Genomic DNA, 22480 nt, shown 5'->3' on the forward strand with positions numbered 1-22480 from the left:
CACACTTCCAAGTAATCAAAGCAATATAAATGGAAACAATGATAAGATAAAATTTGATAACAGAGATATTTAAAAGATAGTGAACAATGCCGTCAAGGCTTAGGAAGACAGATATTCTCACGCACTTCTGCTAAAGTGGAATGATCTTTGATGAAAGCAATTTCAGTGTATATACTTCCAATTTTAAGATTCTATCATAAGGATAAAATAAGAATAAAAATATATACACAAGGATACTCATCATTATTTGTATTAGCAAAAAAAAAAAAGTGATAGCCTTAACATCTATTTTTAGACAAATGGTTGAATAAATTATTATTAATTATGCTGATAAAGATTTTAATGCATAAGAGAATATACATGTATGCATGTGTCATATAATTATGGAAATACAGGTAGATAAGCAGAGAAAAAGTGAAAGGGAATACACTAACATGTTAATGATTTGAGTTTAAATGATGAAACTATGGGTGATCTTTTATCTTACTTGAAGTTCCTTATGTTATTCAAATTTTCTCTAATAAGAATGTGTTACGTCTATAGTAAGGTGGAGACATTTTTAAAAGGTATTTGAATTGGAAATCAAAAGTCCTGGTTTCTAGTGCAAGTTTTAAAAGAATTATCAAGCTTTGTATAATTCATGTCATCTCTCTGAGCCTAATTTTTCTATTCCAAAAGTGTGGTGGATTTGTAATGTGTCAACTTGAGAAGAGGGAACTGGTTCCTAAAATTCGTTTCCTTGTGAATTCCCAGCTAGGGCAGGTCTCGGAGATTGAGCGGGGTAGAGGTAAGGCTGCAGCCATGTGGTTCTCACCCTCAGCGGGTAGGTGCAGGGGATTAGGCAGCTCCCACATATTGTCACTCACCTGCTGGCTAAGTTGGATCCCGTGAGACGGCAATCAGTCCTCAAGCTGCTTCCCCTTCTCTCACATCCCCATTCATCCTCTACAAGTCCCGAACCAAGTGTGTATTTACCTCTGTGATCAAGGGTGCCAGCTCCTCCTGCAGGACACCCACACCATCAAGGCCAAGGGCAACAAGAACTAACACAGGTTCAATCCATCCTTAAGGACTCCAACTCGTGCCTCTGGTTCCGTCTCATCCTGACTGTCCCCTGCTTTACATATATCTTCCTTGTCCACCCTGCAGGACTCAAACCCCAGGATCAAGCACTAAGAAAACAGCTGTAGAGAGAATTTTCCAGTCACCTCCCACAACTGGGTAAGGTCAAATCCATATAATAAATAATAAATAAATGCATACCTAGTGGCCATGCTTCTCCAGTAGAACCATGACTGATGTAAGAAAGACGTGGGATTTATTTATTCAAGTCCACATTTCCATCCAGCCCTGAATTAAGACATGGGGATTTATTTATTCAAGTGTAAGTTTCCTTCCAACCCTAAACTAGAGCATTTTAAAGTAAACTCAGAGTCTCTCTACATCCATAATCAATAGAAAATCCAGAGACTCATCCACTCTACACAAAATTAACAACTCTGCTGGTTGGACAGTTCAGGGCGAGGTGCCATGCACACATGGGTATCATCCCTCCTCCCGAGATCCCATGAAAAAGATGACAAAAAGAATTTAAAAAGTATAAACCCACAAGAGCCAAGAGAATGGCAGGAGAGCTAACAGTAGGTGAAGAGTTTTAATGGACTGCTGGAAGACATAAAGCAGATGGAAGAATGATGACAAATAAAGGGAAAAGAAGGAAAGTCAGCCTGGAATATAAAAGAAGGGGCTGCAGGACCTGAAAAAACTCTACTCTATACTCTGAGATAGCAGGTACCGTGGGGCACTGGTGTGAGAAGTGGTGCTGAGGAGTAATTGAAGGCCTGAAGATGGAGCATATAGACCGCCCAACCCCTAACTCCTCCCTACCACACCGCACAAATCTGCCGCAACCAGGAACTTCTCCCAGCCAAAAATTGAAGACAGTTGATTTTCTCTTTTATTTTTTATTGTGATAAAATACACATAACATAAAATTTATATTCTTAACGATTTTTAAATGTGTGGTTCAGTTGTGCAGGTCAGTGCTTTGGGAGTTTCTTGGTTGTTTTTGAGACAGAGTCTTGCTCTGTCTCCCGGTGCAGTGGCATAATCATAGCTCACTGTAGCCTCCACCTCCCAGCTAAAGCAATCCTCCCACCTCAGTCTCCGAAGTAGCTGGGACTCCAGGTGTGCATTGCCAGGACTGACTAATTTTTTTTTTTTTTTTTTTTCTGGAGATGGGATCTCGCTGTGTTGTCCAAGCTGGTCTCAAACTCCTGGCCTCAAGCAGTCTCCCCTCCTCAGCCTCCCAAAGTGCTGGGATTGCATGAGTCATTGTGCCCGACCCCAGTTCAGTGTTTTAAAATATATTCATAATGTGTTTTGCAGGTTTTTTTTTTTTGAGATGGGGTCTCTCTGTCACCGAGGCTGAAGTGCAGTGGTAGGATTACAGCTCACTACGGCCTCAAACTCCTGGACTCAAGGGATCCTCCCATCACAGCCTCCCAAGTAGCTAGGACTACAAATGCATGCCACCACACCCAGATAATACATTCATAATGTTGTTGCAACCGTCACCACCACCCATTTCCTTAACTCCTTTAGTCTTATAAAACCAAAACTCTATATCCTTTAAACAATAACTTCCCATTCCCCCCGCCCCTCCAGTTGCTTTCTGTCTTTATGATTTTGACAACTCTAAGTGTCTCATCTAAGTGGAATCATATAGTATTTGTCTTTTTGTGACTGACTTCTTTCACTGAGCATCAGGTTCTTAAGGTTCATCCATGTTGTAGCCTACTGCAGAAGTTTCTTCCTTTTTAGGGCTGAATAATATTTTATTGTATGTATACATCACACTTTGCTTATTCATTCGTCCATCGATGGACAGTTGGGTTGCTCCTACATTTTAGCTGTTATGAATAATGCTGTTATTAACATGGGTATCCAAATATCTCTTCAAGATCCTGCTTTCAAATCTTTTGAGTATATACCCAGTGGTGGAATTGCAGGATCATGTGGTAATTCTATGTTTAGCTTTTTGAGGAACCACCATGCTGGTTTTCATGGTGGCTGCACCATTTTATATCCTCACCAACAGTGCACAAGCATTCCAATTTCTCCACATCCTTGCTAACATTTGTTATTTTCTATAGTAACCATCATAATGGATGGAGATGTTCTTAATTTTTTTTTAAATAAAGAAATTTAAGAATTTTTTTAAAAAGTTATTCTTAAAAGCCATCTTAGTGCTTGATCCTGGGATTTGAGTCCTGCAGGGTGAACAAGGAAGATATATGTAAAGGAGGGGAGAGTCAGGATGAGACAGAACCAGAGGCATGAGTGGCTATACAATTGCAGAAATTTAAAGAATGCAATGGAAGGATTGAAAGATAAATTTGAGAGTATCTCTTAGCATATAAGAAAAAAAGATTTTAAAAATATGAGAGAAACTTTAAGAGCAAGGGATCAATCCATGTAGTCCAACATCAGATTAACAAGGATTTTGGAAAGAGATGTAGAGAGGAAGAAACTAGCAAGGAAATAATATGAAAGAATATACCAGAGTTGAAGAAAGACACAAGTTGTTAAACAGAGATTCCTCTAACTAAAGGCTCAAAGGATGAAAAAAGACTTAACAAAGATTCCTCTAAGTAAAGGCTCAAAGGATGAAAAAAGACTTCTACCTAGATATGGCATTATGAAATTTCAGAATACCAGGGATAAAGAGATAGTAAACATATGCAGAAAGAGAGAGAAAAAAAACAGATTTCTTCCTAAAAGAGAACAGAAGTCAGCGTGGCATCAGACTTATCAGCATCAGTGAATTGGGGATGCAAGGGAGCAAGCTCTAGAGGAAAATTATTTTCAACTTAGAATTCTATATCCAGGATGAAGGTAAAATGGACAGTTCAAAGTAGGCAAGGAGTCCAAAGTTTACCTCTCATAATCCCTTTGTTAGGGAGTTACCTGAAATTACAGCCCACATAAAATAAGAGTACAAAATAAGAAATAAGTCATGGATCCAGGAGACCAACCAAATCCAATTCCAGAGAGCAGTGAGTAGAGATCTAGATTAGAACAGAAAGATGGTTCTGGGAATTAACAGCAACAAGAAAAGTTTGATTTAAAGTTAGAAAAAGTTGAGGCTTTGATAAAGGCAAGTACTAGAGTATTAAAAAAATCTATTTGAACTAAATGTTAGGCACAATCTCCATTGAAAGCCAGAGTAGTGATAACATTAGACCTACAGAGAATAAACCCTAGTGTAGTAATGTGCACATCAGTAAACAACATTTACATGCTTATAGTAATATAAATAACACTTCCTTTTTTTTTTTTTTTTTTTTTTTTGAGGTGGAGTCTCACTCTGTTGCCCAGGCTGGAGTGCAGTGGCATGATCTTGGCTCACTGCAACCTCCATCACCTGGGTTCAAGCAATTCTCCTGCCTCAGCCTCCCAAGTAGCTGGGACTATAGGCACACACCACCACACCCGGCTAATATTTGTATTTTTAGTAGAGATGGGGTTTTACCATGTTGGTCAGGCTGTTCTTGAACTCCTGACCTCAGGTGATCCACCCGCTTCAGTCTCCCAAAGTGCTGGGATTACAGGCATGAGCCACTACACCTGGCCTAACAGTTGTTTATTGCTTATAAAATACACATATAGAGAAATCCTGGGCAAATCTATGATGGTTACAGAATACAATGAAGCAGGTACCAACCTTGAAGTGGCAGGAAGTGGGGCGAGGCAGAAGGAAGGATGTGAGCAGAAGTTTCCTTGCCTTACAGAGTGAAGAATCAGGATACAGTGGACAAAATAAGACATGAAGTGTAAGGATGTTTTTACAGGCTGCACAAGTGTCCCAGAGAAGAAGAAACCAAGCATCGTGATAGAACTCTGTTGAGCCAGGCAGAATATGAATGGTCTGATCTTCCTCCATCGTGGAAAGAAACTTATACTGATTCATCAAGAAGCAGGAATAGAAGGTTGTTTATATTGTTATTTATTTTAGAGACTATAAAAGTGACTAACCAAAGGAACCAAAACACGGATGGTTGGGAAAAACGTGGTTATCTTTGGGGAGTGAGGCTGCCATGATTGGAGGACTGCCCAAGAGTGAAGGTGACAAAGGAACCAAGATCAGGAAACCAAGAAAAGAGGACAATCCAGATCCAACAATATCGCTAGAATCCCTTGGTCAAGCTGAATACGGAAATTAATTTTTCACTATGTAAGCCAATAAAGTCTGCTTTTAAATTGGGTTTCTGGAACTTGCCATTAAAAATGACCAATACATGCCAACTACTCCTCCCCTTCCCTCCCACTGCACCTCCAGTTAAAGTCTTTGCCTTCTCATCTTTACAAACTTGCATTGCCAGATGCCTTGTGTATATGTTTACATAAGAAGTTCAAAGTTCCTAGCTATGCGAGTTAATAGTAGAATTACTTAATCGGATAAGTCCAAGTTTATCTAGCAATGCTGTAAGGAAGTCCAGGTGCAGTGGCTTATGCCTGAAACCCCAACACCTTGGGAGGCCGAGGCGGAAGGATCGCTTGAGTCCAGAAGTTCGAGACCAGCCTGAGCAACATAGCAGAGACCCTGTCTTTAAAATTTTTTGTTTAATTAGCTGGACATGATGGCAGATGCCTGCAGTTCCAACTACTCTGAAGGCTGAGACAGGCGGATCACTTGAGGCCAGGAATTTGAGGCTGTAGTAAGCTATGATTTCACCATTGCATTCTAGCCTGGATGATGGAGCAAGACTCTGTTTTTAAACAGGAGTAAAAATAAACAATAATTTTTTTTTGAGACTGAGTCTCTCTTTGCTGCCTTCGCTGGGGTGCAGTGCTGCGACCTCGGCTCACTGCAACCTCCACCTCCCAGGCTCAAGCAATTCTCCTGCCTCAGCCTCCTGGGTAGCTGGGATTAGAGGCACCCACCACCACACCTGGCTATTTTAAATTTTTCTTATTTTTAGTAGAGACAGGGTTTCACCATGTTGGCCAGACTGGTCTCGAACTTCTGACATCAAGTGATCCACCTGCCTTGGCCTCCCAAAGTGCTGGGATTACAGGTGTAAAAAATTTTTAAAGCAAGGAGGAGGCCGCAGTGGGAGGTTGGGTTGAGCCCAGAAGTTCAAGACCATCCTAGGCAACATGACAAAATCCTGTCTCTACAAAAATGTAAAAATTAGTCAGGCATGGTGGTGTGTGCCTGTAATGCCAGCTACTTGAAGGTTGAGGTGAGAGAATCACCTGAGCCCAGGAGGCCAAGGCTGCATTGAGCTATGATGAAGCCACTGTACTCTAGCTTGGGTGTCGGAGTGAGACCCTGTCTCAAAAAAAAAAAAAAAGAAAAGAAAAGGAGGCACTGATGATTTGAAGAGACCAGATTGTGTGCCTCAGTCTAGTTTCTGGGTTTGGAGCCTCTCTGGTAGCCACAACAAGAATATTCTTGGATTGAGCCCCGAAGTTCTGCTGGTTGAACAAAATGCATGGCTGTCTTCTTCCATTTTTAGAATCATAGAGTCCTGGAATACCAGAAATGAAAGGGTTTTAGAGATCACTTGGTGTAACACCCCCATTTTTACACATGAGAAACTGGGACCCTGGGAGCTTCTGTGGTTTGCTCAGAGGACACTCTGAGGGTGAGTGGCAGAACCAAGACTGGAAGCTGGGTTTCTCCAGGCTCACAGTCCCTGGCTCCTTGTGTTGAGTCTTTGGGGAGGAGGAAGAAAAATGATAGCAAAATGATAGGGTCAGGACTGCAGAATCGAATGAGAAGCACAAACAGGGATAGGAAGGTTTCTTGAATGACAATGACTGACACCTGGGTCTCCACGGGGGCCTCCCTGCCCAGGGCTTTCTCTGAGTGTGGAGAGGGCTAAGGAATTCTGAGGCCCTTCTGATGCCAGGACCTTGGATCTGGGAGACTAAGACATGGCAAATCCTTCCTGTGTCTTCTAGGTGTGCAGAGGCGCACAAGGACACCTCCCAGCTGGCGTCATTAAGGCCAACAGCATTTTGACATATGGGTCAGGGTTCTCTGGGTCATACTGCTGTGTTTTGAACTCTTTTCTGTTGGAGAAACATTTTATTATTTTTTCAAACCTAATCAATAGTATGGTATAGTCTTGTTTAAATGTTACATAATCACACTGAAGAAACATCTAAAGGAGAAAAAAAGAACTACCCTTAGCCTCACAACCTTCACCCAATAACTGACTTCCCTTTTGCTTTTTCTCTTCTGGCCCTTGTCCATGTGCACACATAATTTTGCTTGGTTGTAATCAGAAGAAACATACAATTTTGTATTAAAGCAATAAAGTTTTAATGATACATAGACATATAAAGAAAATGGCTATAAAGCAATATTTATGCAGGTTTGTAGGGGAAAAATCCATTTTAAAGGGGAGAGTATGGAATAATAGAACATCTTAGAGTAGTCCATTTGGGATAGTGCTTATAAGACTTTAATAACATTTCTTCTCTTTCCTTTTTATATTGTTCCTTAACCAAGTCATGATGAAATAAATGTTATATATGTTCAGCTTATATTTGTACCATTTGATTTTTAAAACAATCATGGTGCTTCACAAGAAAAAAAAATCATAGATCTTGGTGCTGGAAGGAATCTTAGAGATATGACTTCCACCCCAGTGAGAGGCCAGTTGTCCATAGCATTTGGGTTTATGTAAACAAAGCCTAATTTTTGTATCCCTCTATCTTGCCATGCAAGTTCAGCCAACCTCAAGTAATAAGCAAACAAGCATGGATCTATTATTTACTGTGCATCTAGTGCTGGTCATTATAAGGTTCACAAAATGGTAGACCTTTGCCCACAAGGTCCTTTCAAACTCCCTGAAAAATGGAGGCAAAAGTACATTATTAAACTATCAGTGAAATGACCTGATGTATTATATATTTAATTGTCTGTTTGTTTTCTGTCCATATTCTCCTTATATTGCGAGAAACATTTGCTACTCCCAATTCTGGAGCCTGGGAAGTCCAAGATCAAGGTGCCTGCAGATCCAATGTCTGGTGAGGGTTGCTTCCTGGCTTGTAGGCAGTCGTCTTCTCTCTGTATCCTCACAGAGCAGAGGCAGCAAGTGAGCTCTGGTTAGGTCATCTCTTTATAAGGACACCAGTCCCACCATGGGGGTTCTACCCTATGACCTCCTCCACACCCAATTACCTCCCAGAGGCCCCATCTTCAAACACCACCACCTTGGGAACTAGGGCCTCAAGAAGTGAATTTGGGAGGGAACATTCAGTCCAAACCACTCTCCTGCATGCCTGCCCGCTGTGGCTCCCACTGTGTGGCTGACTGCCATTTTCTGTTGCAGTCATACTGGGGCTGCATCCTAGCTGTTAGCTTTCTTGCTGTCTCTCCAATTCCAGACTTTAAGCAAACTGGTCTTTCTCATTGACGAACCTCCAATAGCATAAGGCAGATTGTATTATGTAAGAAGAGGGGTGGTCTTTGTACCTCTTATAACTTTTCCACATGGACACACTAATGAGAAGGCTAATGGATACACGAACACTCTGGTTTCCCTAAAATGCAGGCACTGATGGCACCTGTCCCTGTGATTGTGTATTCATCAGGATAATTCATAAAAAGCACAATCTACTTTCCCCAGTTTTAACAGGAAGGGATTTACAACAAGGAATCATATGCATGGCTCACTGTATTGAAGATAGGCTCTACACTGAGTGTATTAGTCCATTCTCACACTGCTAATAAAAACTTACCCGAGACTGGGTAATTTATAAAGGCAAGAAGTTTAATTGACTCACAGTTCAGCGGGGCTGGGGAGGCCTCAAGAAACTTACAATCATGGTGAAAGGTGAAGCAAATACATCCTTCTTCACATGATGGCAGGAAGGAGAAGTGCAGAGTGAAGTGTGTGTGGGGAAGCCCCTTATAAAACCATCAGATCTCGCGAGAACTCACTCACTATCATAAGAACAACATGGAGGTAACTGTCCCCATGATTAAATTACCCCCACTGGGTCCCTCTCATGACACATGGGGATTATGGGAACAACAATTCAAGACAAGATTTGAGTGGGGACACAGCCAAACCATATCACTAAGCTACCAGAAGCAACTCCCAAAATTACAGCACAGAACTGTAGCACTAAGTTTCCTGCCACAATCAGGAAATTCCTAGTCCAATCAGAAAGCTACCACTACAACCAATGAATCCAAAGCCACCCCACCTTGCTGCAATCCAGTCCCCTACACTTCTCAGCTCCAAATTCAAGTCTCCCCCTAGTGTAGCTGGTTGATATCATGTACATCACAACCAGAGATGTAGCTGCAAGGGAGTTCTGGAGTGTCATTCTTAGCTTCCCAGACTCTAGAATAATAGGGACTCTAGAGGAACAGAGGTTGAAATAAAGGCTCAGGGATCCCAACCATGCTACCTTCCACACTGAGAGAGAGGGAGATATGGTTTGGAAATTTCTCCCTTTCAAATCTCATGTCGTAATTTGATTTCTACTATTGGAGATGGGACCTAGTGGGAGGTGTTTGTGTCACAGGGGCAGATGCTTCATGTACATCTTAGTGTCATCCTCAGGGAAATGAGTGAGTTTTCACTCTATTAGATCAATGAGAGCCGGTTGTTTAACAGAGCATGACACCTCCCCCCACCTCCTGTGCCTTCTCTCGCCATGTGACACACTGGTTCCCTTTGCCTTCTGCCATGAGTAAAAGCTTCCCGAGGTCCTCACCAAAGGCCAAGCAGATGCCTGCAGCCCACAGAACCATGAGTCAAAGAAACCATTTTTCTTTATAAATCACCCAGGTATTCCTTTATAGTAGTGCAAAACAGACTAACACAGAGGGAAAAACACCAAAATTAAGGAGTGGCCTTGTGTGCTCCCTGTCTACTCATTTTAGTTAGAGCAATTAATCCTCTAGGTCAACAAACATTTATTGAACCTCTACTGTCAGGAACTGCGCTCAGGGCTGAGAACATCAAGATGACTCCCACACTGAGGTTGCCTCTAAGGAGCCTGCAGTCTAGTGGGAAAAATGATTTGATGAACCAGTGGTTGCAACACAGAGAAGGGTTTCTAGCAGAGATTTGTACAAAGCACCAAGGGACCCCAGATGAAGCCATGCACTCTGGATTCCTCTCCTCTGAGAGGATCACCCAGGTGTCTACTGATTTTTTTGATGTCCCCTGCTTTTCCCCAAATGTTTTCTCTGAATGAACTCTGCCGTCAAAGTCAAGGCAATCAGAGTTATAAATCACTCGAAAGCTGGCCGAGCTGCCTCAAGTCTGCTTTGTTGTCATTGTTTTAACAACGCACTGAAATGACTTTCCTCAAGCCAAAAATCTTTCAGCACATATTGATACAGCTTTTTTCATACATGCATTTACATGTGTGCTTATGTAGTTCTGCTCGTATCTATGTGCAAGCATCAACTTGCGTACATATCCAGACCATCCTTTGTGTACATCTGTACCCTCGAATGTTTGTGGGGTCACATGTATTTGCATGGGGCGGTCATTCCACGCGGGAGTGTCCGTGTGCATGGTCTTTCAGCTTGCTTGTTGTTTGTAAAAAGGCATGAATGTAGATGAAAGTTTGAGGAAGGTCAAACAATAAATAAATTCAAGGAGGCATCAACAAAGAGAGGAAAATGTATCTATGTGTGCAGGCACCATATGGAAGGGGTTCTCAGAGTGAATAGTGAAGGTGGCCTTAAGGGCATCTCATTTTCTTTCCAGAGCTATCTTAGAAATTCTCTCGTATTACCCCTGAGTACAAGACTTGTCCCCGAACAGCACCCAACCCCCTGCTCATTTCCTCCCCTCTTTACTGTGTGTTCCTGGAGAACAGAAATGGATCTTTTTCAACTCTGGAGCCACAGTGCACAATGTCCACCACAAGAGTGGTGTTCAAGAAAGAAACCAGGAGGGAGGCAGAGAGGGCGGGGGAAAACAAGGAACGGAGGAGGGATTGAGGGAGGAGGGAAGGGGCAGGCAGAGGAGAGGAGGAAAGCAGCCCTATTCATCATGAGTAGACAATTAGCCCATGGTAATAGAACTGAGCTAATAAATTGCTGGGTAAGATAGATGAGCACTAACCCACTGGAGCAAAGGGTGACCCCCTCCCCCACCCACCCTCATGTCTTTCTGGTCCAAGTAAGCTTCTCCCCTGACCCATCCGTGGACTCTTGGCCCTCGAGGATGGAGGGAGGCCCTTGGGTTGACCTCCATGAAGTGCATTTGTCTGCACAGATACCCGGGCTGCAGTGGTGTGGGCAAAGCTCAAGCTGTGGGCTAAGCCCAGGTCTTTTCTTGAGGTCCTGCTTCTCTGAATGACTTTGGGTAAATCACTTAAGCTCTCCGGGTCTCACCTGGAAGTGTCCTTATCCATTAAATAGTGTACTGTGTAGGCTCTAAGGTTCCTTCCTGCCCCAGAGTCCTGAGATGCCCTGCAGTGCCAGCCAACTCCTGCCTCCCCTGCCATCCCGGAGGCTCTGGGTTCTATTTGTGACAAAGGCCTTGGGAATGTGGCCCTTCCCCTCCAGCCACTGCCTCCTCCCTGGACAGTCACCAGTTCTCCGTAGCCACACAGGCCTAACACTTGAGGAAAACAGCACTACCTCCCGACAAGCAGACAGGATCAAAAACCAAGGTATCTGTACTTAAGCGCAGGCAAGCACCAAATCTCAGGCCAGATACAGAGGTCAGCATCGGAGGTTGCTCCAGCAAGGCTGTGCCCGTTCTAATTAAATCCACCTAATCCCAGGCCCAGTCTTTTCTCAGTCAGGCATGCTTCCGGGGCTGCACAGATGCCAGCAAATCCTTCCTCGGTTCCCTTGGCTACTCTGGAAGTGCTCTCCTCAATACAGCCCCTTTTCTCTTCTCTGTCCTGCTTCTCCCAATGGGTCCCCAGTTTCTCCACATCCTTTTTACTAAGACAGCATGAGCATGAAGGCCTCTCTTCAGGGAGGCGAAGAGACTTCTCGCATTTATCCGTTGCATGGACACATTAGCTGCCAGTGATTAAAGAGAGCACAGGATCCACTTTCATCTTCAACTTCCCAGGGCACAGGAGAATAGAACAGAGGAGGCTGGCTGCTTCATCTGAGACTGGAAGGGGAGAAGGTGGATGCAGATGAAGATATTTGCCCTGGGGAGGGAAGAGGGCAGGAAGTCAACTAATATTAATGTTCAAAGCACTTAAGAGCGTTCTGAGAAGGGTCCCCAGGATTAATGCATCCCATCCCTCTCCTAAAGGACTTTCCTGTCTAGTGAGGGAGACTGGCACATGAGATATAAATGGTAATTTGCATAAAGCATCCTGGAAAAAACTGCCTAATGCAGCATACTGAGGGAGTTCCAAGAATGGAGTCATTGATTCTGTCTGGGGAAGAATCAAGCTAGGTATCCAAGAGAAAGTAGAACTTGAAGACTTTTAGAGGTTTCTGTTTTATTGACTAGCAATAATAATAATATGGTACACCTTTACTGCACCTTGTGGATTACAAAGCACCCTTCTGGCCTTTGTTCCATTTGATTCCATTTGTTTACGGGTATCCATGCACTTCCACAGCCATTGAGCCTGCTATGCAGCAGGCACAGCTATGGCTCCTAAGATGAAAAAGCATAGTCTTGGCTCTTCAAGGTTTCAGAAGGGAAGCAAACAAACAATAACAACAAGGCTAAATATGAGTTCTGAAGGGGAGTATCAAGTTATTGTGGTGACAAAAGGGAGTGTGGAGCTTAACCCAGGGTTAAGTGTGGAGAGAAAGTTTGGAGATGGAATTAAGAGTAGAATGCTTTAGTGGATGCTAGGAAGGAGCAGGATGCATGGGGTAACCAGAAGGGCAAGATGGAAAAGAACATTCTGAAATAGCACAAGCAAAGGCAGTGACTGAGCATAGTTAGATGAGTATAGGGAGGAGATGGGGACAGAAGAGCTAAAGATACAAGCAGGCGGGGCACAGTGGCTCACACATGTAATGCCAACATTTTGAGAGACTAAGGCAGGCAAATTGTGGAGCCCAGGAATTTGAGACCAGCCTGGGCAACATATTGAAACTCCATCTCTACAAAAAATACAAAAAATTAGCCAGGTGTGGTAGCTCACACCTATAGTCCCAGCTACTTGGGAGGCCAAGGTAGGAGAATCACCTAAGCCCAGTTGAGGCTACAGTGAGCCAAGATCATGCCACTGCACTCTAGCATGAGTGAGAGTGAGACCCTGTCTCAAAAAAATAAATAAAAATATAAATAAAAAAGATAAAAGCAGATGCAAGATCTCCCCCCAGGGCAATCCTGGAGCACAAAGGGCAGTAGAGGCAATATCAGAATTACTTGACAAGCTTGTTTAAAATATACACATCCTGGCCAGGCATGTTGGCACACACCACCTGTAATCCCAGCGCTTTGGGGGGCTGAGGTGGGAGGATCACTTCAGGCCCAGAGTTTGAGAACAACCTGGGCAACATAGCAAGATGCTGTCTCTACAAAAAATTTAAAAATTTCCCAGGCATTGGCTGGGCATGATGGCTCACGCCTGTAATCCCAGCACTTTGGGAGGCCGAGGTGGGCGGATCACGAGGTCAGAAGATCAAGACCATCCTGGCTAACATGGTGAAACTCTGTCTCTACTAAAAATACAAAAAAGTAGCTGGGCATGGTGGTGGGCACCTGTAGTCCCAGCTACTCAGGAGGCTGAGGCAGGAGAATCACTTGAACCCAGGAGGCAGAGGTTGCAGTGAGCCGAGATCACGCCACTGCACTCCAGCCTGGGTGACAGAGCAAGACTCTTTCTCAAAACAAAACAAAACAAAACTTTCCCAGGCATGGTGGTGTGTGCCTGCAGTCCCAGCTACTTGGGGAGCTGAGATGGGAGGACTGCTTGAGCCTAGGAGTTTGAGGTTCCAGTGAGCTATGACTATACCATTGTACTCCAGTCCAGGTCACAGAACCAGAACCCAATAACCTGTCTTTGAAAAAAAGAAAACACACACACACACACACACACACATATCCCATATTCCCATCTCCGCATCCCCAGATCCTAGGATTCCTTGGAGGGAGGTACCTGCAGTGGCCTCACAAACTCCTTTTGAAAATAAGAAATAAAACTGAGCAGTCTTCCCCATGCAATTCTGATTTCTAAGCCATCCCCTTCATCCGCTGGGTTAAGATGAATGCTGAAATGCATTTCAGCATCTTCCTATCACTCCCTCAATCAAGAAGAGGATTCTCTTCCTGTCTCCTGGCCTCCCGTTTAGAATTAACCATGCTGGGCCCAGGGCTGCCCACCTGTAGCATGAAATTTTGGGATTCAGGCTCTGTTTTGCATCTCCTGTACAGCAGCACTATTAACTAGGCCTCTGTTGAATGACTTCTGTTGACTGTGTATTAGTCTGTTTTCACACTGCTAATAAAGACAATTTACAAAAGAGAGAGGTTTAATGGACTCACAGTTCCATGTGGCTGGGGAGGCCTCACAATCATGGTGGAAGGTGAAAGGCACTACTTACATGGCGGCAGACAAAAGAAGAGATCTTGTGCAGGGAAACTCCCCTTTATAAAACCATCAGATCTCGTGAGACTTATTCACTATCATGAGAATAGCATGGGAAAGACCCACTCCTATGATTCAATTACCTCCCACTTGGTCCATCCCACAACATGTGGGAATTGTAGGAGCTACAGTTCAAGATGAGATTTGGGTGGGAACACAGCCAAACCATATCATTCTGCTAGACCCTCTGGCTCTGACCCCTGGCCTGTCTAGATTTCTGATAGCTCCCAAGCCCTGTCTACACCTGTCTATCAATCTGTGCATTGACTCAACAGCTTGGGTTAGGCTTAGAGTCAGCTTAGTCTCATCCCTGGTCCTACTCAGCCCTATCAATTGCATCATCTGTCCCAGTTTGGCAGACTGAAGCTTCCCAGGTTCCACAGGGGCTGCAGGATGACTGGCACTCTTTTCAGTGGAAGAGGGAGGGACTTCTTTCCAAACATGACAATAAGAATATACAACGGAATTAAAAAAATAACAAGTCTTAAAAGAATTTGGGACTTGAGAAACTGCAAAAAACACAGTGTGACTGCAGCATGTGGCATGAAGCAAGGGGCAGGGAGGATGATGCTGGGAAGCCAGCATAGAATGAGCCCTGGAAGGGCCTTATTTACAGAAGACCTGCCCGTGGGATATAAAACACTCCCATATATGATCATTTGGGGGGTCCTCAGTCAGCTTTCTAATCTCTGAATTACTGGGCTTCTGCATTCTTAGAAAGTTTATCAATGGTAAAGCTGTTATTTAAAATTAAGTTGGGTCCCAATAAATAAGATAGTTACTATCCAGTGACACTAAGGATAGTAGAGACAGGTTGAACTTGAGATTTATGAAAGAAGCAAAATCGGGAGGTTGTTATAAATGACTGAGGGTATATATTAGCCAAGGATACTTTTGATTACCAGAACATTCAACACAAACTGACATAAGCAATAAAGAAAACTGGTTTGCTCATGTGATGGGAAGAGTGCAGCAGTAAAGTGGGCTCCAGATGTGCTTCACTGAGAGGGACCTTGGGCCCTGACTCTTTTTCTCTGTGATGCATTGGGCTCTGCCTCCCTCAGTGATGGGCTGTGTCCTCCTACTGGGTTTCTTCATGGTAGTCAAAGGGCTGAGCTTGTCCCAACCTCATATTTGTGCATCACCTTCTTCAAAGCAAAAAATGAGGTTTTCCTTTCTCCGACCACCACACAAAAGCCATGCATTTACTCTGTTTGGACCAGTCAGAACCAATCTGAGAGCCAGGGGAGGGCCACACAATGAATGATGTGGGCCAACCTCTAAGACAATTTCCATGGCAAGAGAGATGAAACCATTAAAGGATTTGTTCAAAAGCCTTGGACTAATCAGGGTCCACCAAGTGGACTAGGGGTAAATTCTGCTGCAACTGCGTAGCAAATACCCAGGGAGGCAGGTGGGAGAGGAGTAATTCCACAAATTGAAATCTGGGCACTGTGAGCAATAGGAGAGGGAAGGAATGGATATTGGGTAAGAAGCCAACCCGTGTCCATGGTAGAGGGTGAGGAAGGAGAGACTAGGACTCTCTGGCTCTGAGACTGTGGATGTTAAACAACCTTAACAAAGCCTGGAGGAGATACAGAAGAAGTAAATTTGGGGGCAGGCAGAGAGGTGAGGGAGAATAATAAATTTATTATTGAATTTTAAATGACTAAAAGACATGTAAGTGGAGATGTTTGATGATCAATTCTGGATCTTTCCAGGAACCCCACACCAGGAAAACCACCACTCAATGATCCCACTGTTTATCCGAACACTGTGCCGAGTCTCTTTAGAGTTTTGAAAAACTCCACAGTTATTGATTAGCCATTAGTGATTCCCTCCATCCCAGCATAAGTATTTCCTCTTCTTTAGTGCAACAACCTCCAAATAACTGGAAATGGGGTTGAGCAGGTGCAGATCGGAAGACAAAACATCCCTCTTAATGTGAAAAATTCATTTGTGGCTCTAATTGCTTCAAACTCCAAAGGAAAAAAGAAAATCTCCATTCTCCCAGCATTCAAAATAGAACACAGGCTTTATCTGAATAAAGAAAATAATCTGTCAAGGGAAAAATAAGGACTTAAGCTGCTCAGATGTCAATCTCACAACATTGTAAAGGAAAAGCAGGTTTAATTACAGTCACATCTACATAGAATCATTTTTGAATGGGGTGCACAAGAACCTAAAGGTCTAAGATTTAGACTTGACAAGATACTTCAACAAAGGCTGATGGAAACAGCCAAGTGTCACGGGGTGGGTTGGGGAGACTTGACTCTGGATGGGAGTTGTGTCGTACAGAATAGAGGGGACCAAAGCAAAAATGTTCCAAGTTGCCTTCTGAATCTATGAAATCATCACAGAAAATTAAATCTAGACTCTCTTACCCAAAGTAAGTGTTTTATTTTCTAGAACACAGCCTTAATGGTTGTCCTATATCCTCATGAAGAACACACAAAGAAATGGCCTGGAATTTTCTAGTTTACCAATGTCAAAACAGAGGCTAAGAGAAAGGGCCCATCTGAAGCGATCCAGAAAACCAGTGGTGACTCTGAACTTGAGGAACTAGAGCGATACTGTGTCTCAGAAGCCAGGCCCCAGAGCCATCAACTAAAACTAAAAGGCAGTTAGCAGTCACTGCAGAACATAAGCCTAACCTTACCCATCTTTCCTAAGCCCTTCCTTCCCATTCCCCCAAAAAAAGAATTTGCAGAGAAAAGTAACCCATGTCCTCTTAGCAAAGCAATTTCTCTGCACCAGGGTCTGTAAACATTGGAGGGAGGATCTAGACAATTCAAAAGAATACATGCTTTACTAAGCTTGAAGGGATGTACCTCACGGGGCACCTGTGGGCCTGCAGCCAGATGGGTGCCCTCTGGCCCTGTGCCCAGGCTGCTGTGTCCAGGCAGTGCGAATGGTGTCTCTTCAGCTCCCATCACTAGTCTAATCATGACTAGCCTAGCTCCCTAGGAAAAAAAAAAGTTTCTTTTTTTCTGTTTGTTTGTTTGTTTGTGAGACAGAGTCTCACTCTGTCGCCCAGGCTGGAGTGCAGTGGTGCAATCTCGGCTCACTGCAACCTCTGCCTCCTGGGTTCAAGCGATCCTCCTGCCTCAGCCTCCCAAATAGCTGGGATTACAGACGCCCACCACCACACCTGGCTAATTTTTGTATTTTTAGTAGAGATGGGGTTTCACCATCTTGGCCAGGCTGCTCTTGAACTCCTGACCTCATGATCCACCCGCCTCAGCCTCCTAAAGTACTCGGATTACAGGTGTGAGCCACTGCACCTGGCCAAAAAAACATGTTTCTATGCCTTCTCTCTTCTTGTTTTCTTTCCCTTCTCTTTCTATTCAGAGAAAAGCCACTGGAGGAACTCTGTTCTTGGTACTGTGTATGTCTCCCTACTCCTGTGTTACATCTCCTGAGATCTGTGAGAGCATCAAGAAAGCACTGGAAAAACCAAAAAGGATAATAGAACCTATAAATATATCAAGGCGGTAAACTGGATCTACTATCAACTCTGAAAACAAGAGCTGAGTCACACGTAGCACACGCAGACAGGAGTACTTCATGCTAGGAATGTCTTCCCTTAGGACAATGTTCAGGAACCAGAATGGGGCCTGCAGAAGTCAGAAGGTTCCAGCTGCTTCACAGATCAGTCTCCGGGAACCCCTGAAGAGGCTCCCTAACTCAGGGCAGTATGAAGACAACGGAAACATTGGTTGCCAATCAATGACTGTGCGCCATAGAATGACAGTTACACATGCTTCATTATGCAGTTAGCGTGAACATAATCCTACAAACAACAATAAGAAGTATGAACAGGCTGCTTCTGATATTAACTTCCAGTCTCCCGGCATTAAGGAACTGGTGAAACCCCTTAGTCAGATGTGACAAGGAGTTGCCTTTGTCTCATCCCGTAGGGACTCATTTTCTTCTCACATTATCCAGCCTCTGCGATCTCTGTGTCCCAGGCTGTTCTTGTTCCCTTCCAGTCTGTGCCAGAATGGTTACTTCCTGATATCAATGTCATTATTATTAATTGCAGAAAATACCTGCCTCCTGGCCTTGGATTTTAGAAACAGGCTGCATCTGTTGTGGTTACAGCAGAGTGCCTACCTTCCTTTCAGTGCGCTCCGCCGAATGCCCAGCTGTCAATAATTTACCATTTCAGGGTTGGCTTTTTCTTCTACATGATCGTGGCTTTGTGTCTCTCTCTGAGTACCTCTGCCTGTGAGCTCTGTGTTCCCCAAAATTCCTAAAAGGAGATTGGGAACGTTATCAGTTTGCTCCTTTAGACAGGAATAGCAATTTGCAAATCCAAATGGAAATTGTTTCTCTTTCCCAACACAGCGAAAACACTCTCTGTTATGTTAGAACACACTTGGCAAATGTGCCCCGACCACAGTCAGTTATTCTTGCAGCCTGACTCTGGTATAGCAGTGTAATTGCGTCAAAGACTCAATTAAAACCATGTAAGTTTCAATGACACGTGATCCTAGATCATCAATCCTGTTTTTGCCATAACACACCTTTTACTTTCTAGGAATTGGCAGAGGGTTGGTTACTGTAGGAACAATCTGTAATTAGCAATCAAATATATTTAAATGACAGAATCTATTCCAATAGAATGTTTTACCCTAACTTGCTTTAGATCTAGATATAATATCTAGATATGAGGAACCTGATGACAATCCTATATGGGGTGTTTGGACCCTCGATCTATGAAACAGCATTGCTATCAAACTATATTTGACAGTCCTATATGCAAACTTAAAACAGTCGTCTCTATGAATCAGTAATTAGTATTCATTGTCAGCTAAAACATTTTGAGGCTGGGTGTAGTGGCTCACGCCTGTAATCTCAGCACTTTGGGAGGCCGAGGCAGGCAGATCGTGAGGTCAGGAGTTCAAGACCAGCCTGACCAACATGGTGAAACCCCGTCTCTATTAAAAATACAAAAATTAGCTGCGTGTGGTGGTGCATGCCTGTAATCCCAGCTGCTTAGGAGACTGAGGCAGGAGAATCACTTGTACCTGGGAGGTGGAGGTTGCAGTGAGCCAAGATCACGCCACTGCACTCCAGCCTGGGCAACAGACCAAGACTCTGTCTCAAAAATAAAATAAAATAAAATAAAATTGAAATGTATTTCCAGGTGGAAACAACCTAAATGTTCATATCGTTGGACAATTTTTGCATGAATGGATAAACAGAATGTGGCAGATACATACTATGGAACATTATTCAACCTTAAAAAGCAAGGAAATTCTGAGCCATGCTATATCATGGGGAAACCTTAAGGACATTGAGTGAAATAAGCCAGTCACAAAAGGACAAATACCACATGAGATACTTAGAGTAGTCAGATTTATACATAGAGAGAGTAGGCCAGGCACAGTGGCTCAACGCCTGTCATCCCAGCACTTTGGGAGGCTGAGGTGGACAGATGACTTGAACTCAGGAGTTCAAGACCAGCCTGGGCAAAATGGTAAAACCCCATCTTTACAAAAACACACAAAAATTAGCCAGGCATGGTGGCACGTCCCTGTGATCCCAATTACTGAGGCTGAGGTGGGAGGATTGCTTGAACCTGGGAGGCAGAGAGTGCAATGAGCTGACATCCTGCCACTGCACTCCAGCCTGGGGGCCAGAGCGAGACCCCATCTCAAAAAAAAATTTAAAAAAGAAAGAAAGTAGAATGGTAGTTGCCAAGGGCCGGGCATGGTGGCTCACACCTGTAACTCCAGCACTTCGGGAGGCCAAGGTGGGTGGATCACCTGAGGTCAGGAGTTCCATACCAGCCTGGCCAACACAGTGAAACCCCATCTCCAATAAGAAATTACAAAAGTTAGTCAGCTGTGGTGGCGAGCACCTGTAATCCCCACTACTCAGGAGGCTAAGGCAGGAGAATCTCTTGAGTCTGGGAGGCAGAGACTGCAGTGAACCAAGACCATGCAACTAAACTTCAGCCTGGGTGACAGAGCAACACTCCGTCTCACAAAAAAAAAAAAAAAAGAATGGGGGTCGTCAAGGGTTGTAGGAAAGGAAAGAAAACAAGTTATTGTAAGAAATACCAAGTTTCGGCCAGGCGCAGTGGCTCACACCTGTAATTCCAGCACTTTGGGAGGCTGAGGTGAGCAGATCACGAGGTCAGGAGATCGAGACTATCCTGGCTAACACAGTGAAACCCCATTTGTACTAAAAATACAAAAAATTAGCTGGGCGCAGTGGTGGCCGCCTGTAGTCCCAGCTACTCTGGAGGCCGAGGCAGGAGAATGGTGTGAACCCGGGAGGCGGAGCTTGCAGTGAGCTGATGCGCCACTGCACTCCAGCCTGGGCAAAAGAGCGAGACTTCACCTCAAAAAAAAAAAAAAAAAGAGAAAAAAGAAAAAAGAAAAAGAAATACCAAGTTTCAGTTTGGGTAGATGAAAAAAGTTCTGGAGATGTTGGGGGGTGATGGTTGCACAACCAAATGAATGTACTTAGTGCCACTGACCTGTATGCTTAGAAATGATTAAAATGGTGGATTTTATGTTATATGTATTTACCACAATTTTTTAAATGTGATATAAAAAAATTCATTTCCAAGTGAGGATTTTTAATATTTCCTAAAATATCTGACTCTGGTTGAAATGGCTTCCAAATTACACAGATTGGTTCTCCTGTGATCTTAACAATATATACAGAATACCTAGACTCTCACACACATGAGAATATGGTGACATCCAACTGCGAAGATTTCAAAGTTCAGAGCAACAAACCGCTAGAGCTTTTTCTTGGTTTTCTGGACAACGCACCTAAAAGGCTTCTCTGTTCTTCAAAATCCAAAAAGGTGTGTCTTGTAGTTCTACTCACAGGGGAAGTAGACGGGCTAAAAAGGTAAATGCACAGCAAATCATTCTCCACGACACATCACAATGAACACTCTGCTTTGCTTTGCTCCTGCAGCCAATGACCCCGGAAGTGGTTTTGTTCACCATTGCACTTCCCAGGGCTCCTCCACCTGGTGCCGCCTTCACCCTATCTGCAGCTCTCCTGCCTAGACATGTCCTGTCCACTGAACTGAATTGGAGGAAGGAAATGTTTGTCATTAGGAACCAATTACTCAAAGATACAAAGTATATATGTACATATATTTTCCATTTTTTTTCTTTTTTCTAACTTTTCTTTTAAGTTCAGGGATATATGTGCAGGTTTGTTACATAGGTAAACTTGTATCATGGAGGTTCATTGTGCAGATGATTTTGTCACCTAGGTATTAAGGCCAGTTCCCATTAGTTATTTTTCCTGATCTTCTCCCTCCTCCCTCCTCCCTCCTATAGGCCCCGGTGTGTGTTGTTTCTATTTTCATTTTCAAAGAGAGATCTCCGAAGGACTCACATTACCTGTTCTAGATAACTTTTGACAACAGCAGCTTCAAATAAGGTAAATATTCATCACCACATAGAAGCTGAAATGAAAATAAGTCATGAATGAAATCCTAATGAAAATAAGTCCTGGCCAGGCGCGGTGGCTCAAGCCTGTAGTCCCAGCACTTTGGGAGGCTGAGACGGGCGGATCACGAGGTCAGGAGATCGAGACCATCCTGGCTAACACGGTGAAACCCCGTCTCTACTAAAACAAAACAAAACAAAACAAAAACAAACAAACAAAAAACCTAGCCGGGCGAGGTAGCAGGCGCCTGTAGTCCCGGGAGGCGGAGCTTGCAGTGAGCCCAGATCGCACCACTGCACTCTAGCCTGGGCGACAAAGCGAGACTCCGTCTCAAAAAAAAAAAAAGAAAAGAAAAGAAGTCCTTAAAACAATCCTTCTTTTCTTTTTTCAGGAACTCTGTGGATGGCTATGCATTTGATCCCTTTTCTCATGTCTGACTCTGTTTCTGGGGGTGTCATGTGGCAAAAAAAATAAA

General features: G+C 43.7%; 1 long non-coding RNA gene across 2 annotated transcripts; it reads right to left on the reverse strand.

Annotated features, from left to right (window-relative positions):
* Nucleotides 1–11182: 11182 nt before the first annotated feature.
* Nucleotides 11183–22146, reverse strand: LOC103886621. Of its 2 annotated transcripts, none has more exons than XR_002524087.2 (3): nt 21369–22146; nt 18691–18829; nt 11183–12165 (listed from the first exon to the last, which is right to left on the reverse strand). It is a non-coding gene; the product is annotated as an uncharacterized LOC103886621 (long non-coding RNA). The 2 variants fall into 2 exon arrangements; XR_002524086.2 differs by having other exon boundaries at nt 21279–22146.
* Between the last annotated feature and the right edge of the window lie 334 nt (nt 22147–22480).

This window comes from Papio anubis, chromosome 8 (assembly GCF_008728515.1).
Source record: "Papio anubis isolate 15944 chromosome 8, Panubis1.0, whole genome shotgun sequence".
In the NCBI taxonomy this organism is placed as follows: domain Eukaryota; kingdom Metazoa; phylum Chordata; class Mammalia; order Primates; family Cercopithecidae; genus Papio; species Papio anubis.